This window comes from Phodopus roborovskii, unplaced genomic scaffold, assembly GCF_943737965.1.
Source record: "Phodopus roborovskii unplaced genomic scaffold, PHOROB, whole genome shotgun sequence".
Classification (NCBI taxonomy): domain Eukaryota; kingdom Metazoa; phylum Chordata; class Mammalia; order Rodentia; family Cricetidae; genus Phodopus; species Phodopus roborovskii.
Genome location: NW_026126690.1, coordinates 140,457 through 153,345, shown reverse-complemented (window position 1 = coordinate 153,345; position 12,889 = coordinate 140,457). Strand labels below are relative to the sequence as shown.

The 12,889-nt window shown below is 41.9% G+C and overlaps 1 pseudogene; it reads right to left on the bottom strand.

Moving 5' to 3' along the window:
- Nucleotides 1-4,625: 4,625 nt before the first annotated feature.
- LOC127214346 (BTB/POZ domain-containing protein KCTD20-like) lies at nt 4,626-5,869 on the bottom strand (annotated as a pseudogene).
- Nucleotides 5,870-12,889: the final 7,020 nt, after the last annotated feature.

The window sequence follows — 12,889 nt, the reverse complement described above, 5'->3', positions numbered from 1 at the left end:
CAAGCCTTTCTATTGGGCTCACACCCCGTGATGAGCAGCTGATTCATCCAATAGCGTTAAGCTCTTGCCCTGTCTACTAATGGTTTCCAGGCGGCACTAGTGAGAGTGGGCAGGGCTGTGTACAGGTCAGTGGGGATTTGGAGGAAAAGCTGCTGTTTGGTTCCCATCCCCATAGTGATGCTTTATTCTTCTCCAACCCCATTCAAGTGAGTCACCAAATATGTCCTTCTCTGCCCTCAAGGAGCAGAGCAGCAATATATAAGCCTGCAGGGAGCCCTGAGAGCAGTTTGGGATTTTCAGGAGAGGTTGCAGTGATGTGAAGAGAATGGGGGACTTGCCTCTGTCTCATCAGCTACTTGGCATGGGAGTCATGGCTGCTGACCCCATCTTCCTAGAATCCCCATTCTCCTGCTGCCTGCTTCAGTGTCCCCTGCTGAGGCTTTCCTTTGAGGGAAGACTATTCGGTGAGGCCTGGACAGTCTATTGCCCTGTAATGTGCTCCTTGGGTCAGTTGAGCAGGGTAAACACCTCAAGCCCCTGCTGCCTTAAGGGCTTTTCCAGGCTTTCTTCCCAAGAAGCAGCAATGATCCAGGAACTGTGCCATCTGGCTCCTCCGCCACCAAGCCTTAGGACAGCAGCTAGCACTTGCAGACCTAGTGAGTAAATAGTACTTGCAAGACACATCAAACTATTGATGAGGAAACCTTCAATTTTGTTCTCTTTGAGAAAGTGTAACCCCATTCCGATCCCATCTTGCAAAGGGACAGTTGCATCACATTAAGTTGCTGGATCCTACTGAGAATTCAGGAATTTACAATGAAAATTGGACTGAAAAACATTTTCGTTTTTGGTCTTTGGATCTCAACTCCACAGTAAAGTAGTTTAGTTTTGAGAGTTCATCAAACAGATGTGCTTTTTTTTTTTTTAATACTATCTTCATCCCCGTATCCCCTTCTATTTCCAGAAGTTGCCTATTAATTTTTTTTTTTAATCTTTGGATTGCCGAGATCAGGAAAGTGCTCCAGTTCTTGAAAGGTCATTGTAAAGAGTTCAGATGAGGTGAGGGGACTGAGATAAATCGATGTCACTTTTGTACACCTTCATGTCTTGGGGATTTGCCTTCTTAAGTTTTGGGTGGATTCATTCCACTGCATTTGGTTGACTGGAGATATGCTATGATGATAATTAGTTTTAGTTCCCAAATGAAACTAGCTTATGTATCCTGTCAATCATACTGAAACACAGTGACCATGTCAGACATGTCATTTCAACTTAATTTCAATTGTTTCACTTTGTCATCTGTTAGTGTTAAAAGTTTTCTTTGAGAAATAATACAAATGATATTTGCTTTGTTTTCTGTTTGAATAACCTGCAGAAGTATTGCCTGGGTTTTCAGGTTTGTTTGACTTTTCTTTACATGAATTCCAGCTTTATTTTCCTGATGAAACCAAGGGAAACGATTCTTAAATCACAGGAATCCAGAACTTACAATCCTTTTGCTTAATTTTTCTTTCCTGGCTATATGTGGTGAGGAACAGGGTGTTGGCAAAATGTAGAAATTAATAGGGAGTTACATAATTGTCTACAAAATCAGGTGATCAGGACACCAGTTGCTTTCCTTCCCTGGACAGTGATAACATGTGAGAATACATGCTTGTGTTTTAGAGTTTCTTAGAATTTGACTTCCTTCACTAAATGGAGAGTGTATGTAGTATAAATAGTGTCTACTAGACATTTTTTTCTCCTTAAGGACTATAAGTGGATGGATTTTGCTATATACTGTCTTTGCTAGAAAATTCTCTACATCCTTGTCTAGGCTGGTTTTGAACTCAAGGCTAACCTGCATAGGTTTCTGTAGGGCCAAATAACTGGTTTGTTTATCTTTTTCCAGCTTTGAAAAACTCTTTAAATTGTTCTTGAAGAAAAGTGGGGTCCAAATGGCACACTGTGAAATGGATTGCAGTTTACAGTCTGTTCCTCACATTCCTGCTTGATGAGATTACTAAACTCCTGAAGGAAGAATTCATTCATAGCTTTTTATAGTCTTTTATTGTGAAATTGGCAGAAAGCACAATTTCGTAGAACTACACTTTTGTAGTTATAAAAATTTCAGTTCAGATCCTTACTTTTCTTTGCATGGTTTTGAAGTCTTGAACATCTCACTTGTGTGTAGTTTTTTTTTTTTCCTTGCAAGGGTAGTAGCATTACATGTTTTTAGGAATGCATCAACAGTAAAGGATTTAGTATATTGTCCAATATTGTGTCATTAGCTACTTCCTGGTGGCTAAAATGATAACTTTGATAAATACACATAACCTTTGAAAGTGTTTATTAAAATGATGCTTCTGAATATATGATGATTCAGTCAGTAAATGCACTTGCCTCTAACCCTCCAGAATTCAGCCTCCAGAATTCCACATAGTAGGAGAGAACCAAACATGAGTGCTGTTCTCTGATGTCCACATTCACACTGTGACATTGATTCCCAAAGCTAAACTCACAAATGAATATACAAATTTCAAAAAGATGTCATTTGAACAGAAGGATGATGGAAATTATACTGTTTCACCACCTACCAGCCTTTTTTATGGGACTCCAGGTGGCTTGGTAAGAAGGAATTCTGTACAGTTGTGTTGTGTAGCTTACGGAATGTGAAGAGATGCATTATTTTTAGTACTAGCAAAGTGTGTCTGTCTTAGTCAGTGTTCTATTGCTGTGAAGAGACACCATGAACATGACAACTCTTTTTTTAGGAGAATAATAAAGCATTTTTATCATTAATTACAAATTGCTATAGCTTATTTAGCCATTCTGATCAGTTAAGTCTAACAATGGTGATTTCACAGGTAATCTCTGAAGTTGAAGTTGGCATGGCAACTCATTTTTTTTTCCACGAATAAAAATATTTTATTATAGAAAAAGCATCCCATATACAGGATTCTGTAAACACTGGTAGGTGAACAAGTGCAAATTCAAAAGTAAATACAAAGTAAAGAGGCAAAATCTATAAGCATTTTGCCTTTAGGAGAAAATGTAATTTTCCAGAAGTGATCCCATGCAGGCACAAAAGTGGCTCTGCCTCCTGGGAAGGGGCGGCCCTGCTGTGCTCCCTGCACCCACCTCAAACTACAGAGGGCAGTAAGTGATAGTGAGTGCAGCACTAAAACTCCTGACTCAAAGCAAAGGGAATCACACTGTAAGCTGAAGGCTGTGCTCTGAGCATTCATTCATTCTCCCTAAGACACGCCCTATGTCTGAGAGGGCGCCCCGCCCTCTGTGCTGTTCCTACAGCATTTCTCAGGCCTGCTCACTCTCCTGAGGTGCTGGATACAGTACTAAGGCACTGTTGTACCCACCCAGTCTCTTCCATCTCCCATGGAGAGCCATCTAATTTCTGACTTTTTAATACTGTGTCCCTATTCTGCACCTCCTTTAAGGTGTTTCCATCCACTACACAGGCTACAAGGACATACTGAACAATCAAGCCTCAGGTTCAGGTTATCTTCTACCCTGCTTTACTCTGAGTAAAGTCACTTTTTTCATGAGTCTGTCTGTGCACACAGCCTGACTTTCTTATTCAGGCACTTACAAAAGATATGTAAGCTCCAAATCCATTCTTTATTAGAGAAGTCCTCTTCCTCAGACAGCCAGGAACCAACTCCAAAGATGACTAGAACCCAGTCATTGACCCTGCAAGGAACACTAAACAATGTGCCCACTCTGGGAACAGCAGGCAAGACTGCAGTGGGGCACCAGACCTCAAGACTGAAATGTAGGTAAGGGTGGGCCTGAGAGTACAGAAGCCTCCTCTCCACACGGCCAGCCTGTGTCCCAGGCCTGCCTTCAGTTCCCACCATCCATTGCCACCCATGAGCCTTTACTGCCTCCTACTCAAACTCCATGGGCTGGAGCCACTGCAAGGTAAAGGCGTGGGGTAAGACCTACTTCATAAAAGGCAGGGACCCAACTCCTAAGGACAAAGAAATGACTGCTCACACCTCAACACTACACACACAGATACAATCACACTGCAGTGGCCACCGATGGATCAGCACAGGGGAAGCACCACTGAACCAGGGCGTGGGCTGCTCAGCCCCTATTGGGCAGACATAGCACCAACAAAGTCAGGGCCAAACCTGACCTCAGATGTGAGCCAGTAAACTCCCGGAAGTAACTTCTGAATGTTGGCCTTCCCCTCACCAAGACAACAATGATCACCACAAAAACCAGGGTTGTTTAGTTACACTTCAGTTCTTTTCTGAGCAAGGTAGATCTGCCACGGTGAAGATGCTGTGACACAGAAAATACCCTTCTTCCTAAGAACAGCCTTGACGTCACTGCCATCAAGTGACAGGAGTCAACCAACTCTCCTGTAGTTGTACAAGACCCAACCAACTGCACCAGACACAAAATGTATGTTTACCAGGGCTGGCTAGGCTGGTCACCTAATTACCACAGAGTTTCTTTACCCAGCCAGAGGCAGACTCAGAAAAGGGTATAACAACAACTGAGAGGGGACAGAAATAGATGGGAGGAAGCATCTCCTTAGGGTGAGAAAACACAGGACAGGTTGAGGGTACCCACAAAGAGAAGAGCTCTGTCAACGGAGAGGCAGGTGGGATTGTCCCTAATCTTGGAAGTCATTAGGAGCCATCTGAGAGAGTGGAGCATTTAACCTGTCAAGTTCATCCACTTAAGGTGGGTGGTGCATTATTATCTCCTGGTCTTCCAAGACATCCTCTCTAGCAGCCACCAAATTAGTGAGGGATTTGCTGCGAACACAATGGAAATACACATGGTGAATCTTTCCTTCTTCCTTCTCCCAGTACATCTGGATAGAGGGGGCTGTACATAATTATAGATAACTTCAGACCTCCCACCAGATCTCCTCTTAGTCTTTTCTTTGCAGGTAGGGTAGCCTTCAATTCCAATGCGAATGTTCTTCAGGCCCGTTCCTTCAACACTGTTTTAGCAACATCCTGAGTCTCGATGTATTTGAAGAATCTGTAGAGCTTGGAGCTGTAGAGTATTTGGGAATACTTTTCCCCCCATGGGTGGGGGTGGTCTTCATCCCAGTCCAGAGTCCTCATCTGTCAGCATGACAATGTGACACTCTCACTCCCCTTTCTTGGCACAGCTCCCCCATGGTGGGCAGAATAAGTTCCTCGAGGTAGTGATCAAACTGCTTGTGGGCACCATCGTTGCACAGCTCATGGAGTAAAGCACTTAAATCTTGACATCGGATAGTGTTGAAGTCAAAGTTAATTCAGAGATAGTCACACGCGTCTCTCAGATCTGGGATAGAGATGCCATCAGGACAGTTGATGGTGCCAGTTTTTGTAATAATCCATCACTGTGTGGAACACAGTGGCACTGATCCTTTTTGCAATCTCATACTCTTATCATTGGGTCTTGTGAAGTTGTATTCTCTTCCTGGTCCAAACATCCTTCCCAACATGGTATCCGGATAAGCGGTTTACCACAAAACGTGTGCCATCTACAAGAAGCGTCACTTTCTCTGGGGCTTGGGAGTGAGAGCTACCTCCGAAGCCTATGGCAATGTTTCCAAATCTCTCTGAAACGATGAAGGGCTTGTGGTTCTGCTTGCTTCAACTCTGGAGGCTATCTTCAGGGAGTGGCATTATTTGAGGATACTGAAGGCTTGCTGGCCGAGGGGCATAGCCAAGTGCAAAGTCTTCATTCCTGATAGCTAGGGGATAAGTGAGAACATAAAGTCCAGAGGACACCAAACTGCTGCTTTCTTTCTCTCGAATGGCAGCTTAGGTCTTATCTCCTAGGCAGCTGAGCTTTGGCTGCAATAACCTGTCGCCATCACTGCCCTGTTGACCATTCATTCTTAGAGAGGAAGCCGGCCCTCTAGGCCCAGAGTCCCGACACCACCCGGGATGCCAGAAAGCAGCTACCATCGCCAGGATCCACTGTGCTCCCGGCATGGCAAATCTTATAAAGTAAAACATTTGATTGGGACATGCTTACAGCTTCAAAGGTTTAGACCATTGTCATCATAGTGAGAAGCATAGCAGCATACTGGTAGACATGATGGAAGATGGGAGAGAATTACCAGACAGTTCTTTATATGGATCTCTAGGCAACAGAAAAAGAGACTCTGGGTCTTGCCTTGGTTTCTGAAAACTCACAGCCAACCCCAGTCACTTAATTCTTCCAGCAAGGCCACACCCACCTCAACAGGGCAATAGCTCCTAACATTTCAACTAGTGCACAGCCTGTGAGGGCCATTGTTATTCAAACCACCAGAGTGTCTAAGTTATAATCAGCTTAACTTTTCCTTTTTCCCCTGGCCCTGAAAACATTATGTATGGGTTTATGACATTTCTCTGATTGCTCAACATTGAACTGGACTGGGTGTTAGCAGAATACAGTTCAGAGACTTAAGCACACCACCCCCTTGCCTATTCAAAAACCACTAAGTAGAGAAGGAAGCAATGATTCAAGTCAGTTGTACTAACTTAGTTTACAGTGTTTAAAATAAGAAATGGAGTAGATGTGTTTTACAACTGTTTACCTGACAAACCTAAATATTGTGGGTATAAATATCCCTGACCAAGGTACATGGGCAAGCTGGGAGTTTGATGCTTGCTTCTCTTAAAGTTAACAGTACGCTCCAACAGCATCAAACTATATATAACTATAACCGACTAGGACAAACATCCATATGGAAGTGATTGTTGTTGTGTTGTGTGTGTCTTTCCTCACTTGCTACATTGGAGGAGAGAGGGAAGCTGACAGTAGGAAGAAGTGCATTTCTTGCATATGTCCTCAAGTGATTCCGTTTTGCTGGGAGGTTGGACTGGCAGCTCCAGTGTTGAAACACTGTGATTGAAGTCTGTGTTGGACAATGGGGAGCTTTTTTCATTTCATCTCTTCAGAGTGGTATGTTGGGACATTTGTATGATATGGATGGTAAGTGAAAGAAGGGGAAAAGGTGTGAGGTGTTTACTCTTTTAGAAATAGTGTAGGTTTTCTGTGGGAATTTTTATTGTTTAAAAGTTAATTTTTTTGTTTTACACACTTCCACCCCCTTCCTACCCTTCATCTCCCCCCTTATCAGTGATCATCAAGGTATCCCACCGTAGGCAATGGAGTTCAAAAATCCAGGTTCTTTTTCAGGGATAGGTCCTAGTGCCACTGCAGCCCCCCCATAACATGTCCAGTCACATAACTGTCACCCACACTCAGAAGGTCTAGTTCAGTCCCATGCAGGTGCCCCAGTTGTCAGTCCATAGTTGGTGAGCTCCTACAAGCTCAGGTCAGCTATCTCTGTGGTTTTTGCATCATGTTCATGACCCCCCCCCCCCCCCCCGTTGTTCATATGATCCCTCCTTCATCTCTTCAACTGAACTCCGGGAGCTCAGCCCAGTGCTTGGCTATGGGTCACTACATCTGCTTCCATCAATTACTGGATGTAGCTACTATGATCACAGAGTAGTCATCATTCTAATGAAAGAAGAAGACACTTCAGACACACTCTCCATTATTTCTAGGAATCTTAGCTGGGGTCGTCCTTGTGGATTCCCAAAAATTTCTCTAACACCAGGTTTCTCACAAACCTCATAACATCTCCCTCTATCAAGATATCTCTTTCACTGCTCTTTCCGTCTGTCCCTTTTCCAACTTTGTCTTCTTGATCCCTAATGTTGTCATCCCTTATCCACTTCCTTCTTTCCCTTCCCAGTTTACCCAGGAGATCTTAACTGTTTTCCTTTCCTGGGTCCTTCCATGTGTGTCCCTCTTAGGGAAAATCTTTTACCTAGCTTCTCTGGGGTTGTGGAGTATAGCCTGATTATCATATGCTTGTCATCTAATAGACACTTAGGAGGGAATACATAGAGTGTTTATCTTTCTGGGTCTGGAGTATCTCATTCACGATGTTTTTTTCTTGATCCATTCATTTGTCCGGAAATTTCAAGATGTGTCATTGTTTTATCTCTGAGTAATATTCCATTATGTAAATGCACATTTTCTTTATCCATTCTTTGGTTGAAGGGTTGTTCATTATTCATAGCAGATGGAAAGTCAAGACAACCCCAATGTTCATTACTTGATGAATAGAAAAGTAAAATGGAATGTTTTTAAACATTAATAAAACAATGATGCTACAACATGGATGGACCTGGAAATATTTTGCTAAGTGAAAGAAATATCACAGTAGACTAAGAGTACATGGCACATTCATAAGATATTTTTTCAGTAAGCAGATATTAGTGCTTGTCTAGGACGAATAGAAAAGTACTGATATGACAGTGTTCTGAAATTAGATGATGATACATAGCTCTATGAACAGTCTAAAACATGGAATTGTACAGTCTAAATTACTAGGTTTTGTAGGATAAGAATTAGAATAAAGATGTTAAAGGCAAATTCTTATTGTTGTACATGCTCAGTTGCATACATGATCTCACATATACATATACACACACATACTCAAGAAAAGCCAGTGTGCATCATGGATTGTCCTTGGAAGAGAAAAATAACATGAGTGGATGAGTAAATGAATCCAGATAACTGTTTTTTTACTTTAAAAATATTTTTTCATGCAATAATATTTTGATCATGTTTTTCTTCCTGAAATTCCTCCCAGACACTTGCTACCTCCCTACCCACACAACTTTTCTTTCTTTTTTTTTTTTTTTGCCTCTTGCCCTCAAAAGATAGTAAGAAAAATAAAAACAAGCCCCCTACCTCAAAATCAATCAAACAAACAAAAATCTAGCAACAATGGCAAAGAAAACCTGGAGCTCATTTTGTGTTGAAAAGCCACTCCTGCGCATGGTTGTCTGTCCTGGTTGATAGACACAGTGACACTTATTTGAAGAAAATAGCTTTCTCTTTGCCAGCAGCTATCAATTGCAAATAGATTTTGTGTCAGTTTCATTCTCATTGCTGGGACTGACCTGTGCATGCCCCCTCAGTCTCCGTGAGTCCACATGTATTGAGCAAACACTGGTTCTTTTGAGTCACCCACCACCTCTGGCTCTTACAGTCTTCCCACCTCTTCTTCCTGGTACATCCCCAAACTTAAGGGATTGGTTGGATGAAATTATTGTATTTAAGGGTAACTGCTCCAACATCTCGCAGTCTTCTGCATATTCTGCAGTTAGGGTCTGTGTCTTAATTTTTATCTACTATATGAAGCTTCTCTTATGAGGGCTGAATGAAGCACAGATATATGGGTACAGTAATCTGGCACCAGTAATTTGTTTCGTGTCCCTTTAGCAGAATCATATTAGTAGACTTTCCCTCTAATCTCTGACTTACCTAGTCCTGTGTTCTTGACCTTCCGTATTATCGGATATAGGTTCCATCTCACAGAGTGAATCATAAATCCAGTCAAGCATTAGGTCACTATTGTACCATTACATCTTGCAGGCAGTTAACTGTTGTCAGCCTCGAGTTTGTGACTGGGTGATGATGATGATTGCCTTTCTCTTCTGGTAGCTTGTAGAGTATCTTCTAGTACCCTGAATGCTACTCAGTAGGCACAAAATTTTATCTGGAGTTTCACTAAAACACTGTATCAATGTTGGTTTCTTAATACTGACAAATGTACCATAGTAATATCAGATACTGATAACAGGAAAGGGAGGGAGAGAAGTGTACAGGAACTTCCTGGCTATCTTTGCAATGCAACACATTATAATACCATGCCTCTTCATTAGTAAGTATAAGTAGTATATAACCATTAAAAACTGAGAAACTATAGAAAAGTTGAAAATAATATTAGTTCATTATCATTCAAGCATAATTGCTCACTTAAAAGTTCATTCAGGGTAAGATTTTTTTTTTTTTGTCACATTGAGATATTTAAGATACCCATATGTTTTAAAACTTAATAATGTGTACTGATTGTTGAAAAATGTGGTGGTTCTGAGATTTTAGCTTGCTAAAGCTAGTTAGTTATTTGACACACACTCAGGCTTTGAGCCTAGAAGAAAAGGTCAGAAAAATAAAAGGGAATTTTTACTTTTCCCACTTCAAGGTACACATGTTGAAGTATGTGTGTTTTGATTTGTAGCAGAAAAAAAAACTAACAGTAAAAATGAAATGCAGGCTAAAAACCAGAAAAATCTCTGATCCATTACCCTGGGTTTTGTTTATTTTAGTTAGGCTTTATGTATTTTGTCTGTGTATTTGTTTGTTTGTTTATTTTAGTTTAAGAAAACTGGCCAGGGATGGAGAAATGCCTCAGCAGCTAAGAGCACACAGTGCTTTTGCAGAGTTTGGTTCCCAGCATCAAGGTCACACTGGAGTTGTATGGGACAGAGCACCATAGGCCTCTGCAGGCACTTTCATTTACATATATGTATGGGTACACACACACACACACACACACACACACACACACACACACACACACGTAATACTAATCTTTATAAATGCTTCTTTGGTTTTTTGAAAGATGTGAGTAAAGTTTGTAAAGTCAGTGATTTTGGTTACTGTCAGTTCCCCAACCAGATTATCTCTCTGGATATGATATTCTGTATAATGCTAGGGATGCTATTTGTTGAATATGCTTTCCTAATTCCAGTGTAAAATTGTAGCTGTTTTGTCAAATTCAGTTGTTCATAGGCGTGTGGGTTAATATCAGGATTTTCAATTCGATTCCATTGGTATAACTGTCTATTTTTGTGCCATTACTAAGCTATTGAGAGGTAAGTCTGGGACCAGTTCGGGTTGAATTCCCCCCCCCAACACCCATCCCTGGGAACTCCCTGGATTGGCCCTGAATCTTGCTCCCCACTGTGTCCTGTCCCCAGCAATAGCGTTCCTGATGCTCTGATACACACCCACCACACACACACAAAGAGCATGACCTCCATCCACAGAGGGCTGATCCAATAATCCTGCTACCTTCCACTAACTTCCTGGAGCTGCTCTGAGCACATGAGACCCACCTGGGACCATCCTGAATCCCTTACTGCTGGATATTGCCTGGCCTCTGCCTGAGAAAAGACCTCCTAGAGAGTTTGGAACACATAGAACTACAGACATCGAACTTCTGACCTACCTTAGCCCACCTGGGGAGTACCACAGAGAGACAGAGAGACCCCACCTACACCTACTGAAAGAAGCAATGGGAAGACGGCAATACAAGAAAACACTTAACGATAGAAACAAAAGCTTGACACCATCAGAATCTAGGGACTCTACACCAACTAGACCTGAATACCTGAAAGCAGATAAGGCAGAAGAGAACGATTTAAAAATATCTTCATAAAAATTATAGAGGCCTTCAAAGACAATGTGAGAAAAATCCCTTAAAGATATCGAAGAAAAAAATGATGAAAAAAATGGAAGAAATGGTGCCCACGAGTCCCACTGCCTGCATTACTAGGAGGACTGATGGATGACACACCGCTGCACGCCATTTGGACCGCCCCAGAGGGGTCTGCTTCTTGGCTGACTAACAGTGACTCACCAGAAGTCTACTCTTGTGCACACAGCACTCTCTGCCCATGGTCCGAGGAATTTCCCCTAGGCAGAAGGATACGGAACACGTCCCTCGTAAGTAGCATAGGAAAGAGGCCTTCAAAGCATAGTAAAAATGGCAATCTTGCCAAAAGCAATCTACAGATTCAATGCAGTCCCCATTAAAATCCCACCACAATTCTTCACTGACCTTGAAAGGATAATAATCAACTTTATATGGAAAAACAAAAGACCCAGGATAGCAAAACAACCCTGTACAATAAAAGAACTTCAGGAGGCATCACAATTCCTGACTTTAAGCTCTACTACAGAGCTATAGTTCTGAAAACAGCCTGGTATTGGCACAAAAATAGACAAGTAGACAAATGGAATCGAATTAAAAATCCTGATATTAATCCACGCACCTATGAACACCTGATTTTCGACAAAACAGCTAAAATTATACAATGGGGCGAGGACAGCATCTTCAACAAATGGTGCTGGCACAATTGGATGAGGGTGTGTAGAAGACTGCAGATAGACCCATGTCTGTCGCCATGCACAAAACTCAAGTCCAAATGGATCAACGACCTCAACATCAATCCAGCCACATTGAACCTCTTAGAAGAGAAAGTAGGAGGTAACCTTGAACAAATTGGTTTAGGGGCACAGACACTGAGAGAAACAATTGATAAATGGGACCTCTTCAAACTTAGAAGCTTGTGTAAGGCAAAGGACACAGTGGACAAGATCAAACGGCAGCCCACAGACTTGGAAAAGGTTTTTCACCAATGCTGTATCTGACAAAGGGCTGATCTCCAAAATATACAAAGAACTCAAGAAACTAGTCAACAAAACACCAAATAACCCTATTAAAAATGGGGTACAGAACTGAAGAAAGAATTCTCAATAGAGGAAATCAAAAAGCCTGAAAGACACTTAAGAAAGTGCTCAACATCTTTAGCTATCAGGGAAATGCAAATCAAAACAACTTTGAGATACCATCTTACTCCTGCCAGAATGGCTAAAATTAGAAACACCAATGATGACTCATGTTGGAGAGGATGTGGAGAAATGGGAACACTCCTCCACTGCTGGTGGGAGTGCAAACTAATACAGCCATTTTGGTGATCAGTATGGCAGTTCCTCAGGAAAATGGGAATTAGTTTACCACAGGACCCAGCAATCCCTCTCTTAGGCATATACCCAAATGATCCACATCCATGCAACAAAGACATGTGCTCACCTATGTTCATAGCAGCACTATTTGTAATAGCAAGAACCTGGAAGCAACCTAGATGCCCCTCAATTGAAGAATGGATAATGAAGATGCGGCACATCTACACAATGGAATACTACTGTGGAGAAACAAAATAATGGTATCTTGAAATTCACAGGCAAGTGGATGGCACTTGAAGAAACCATCCTGAATGAGGTAACC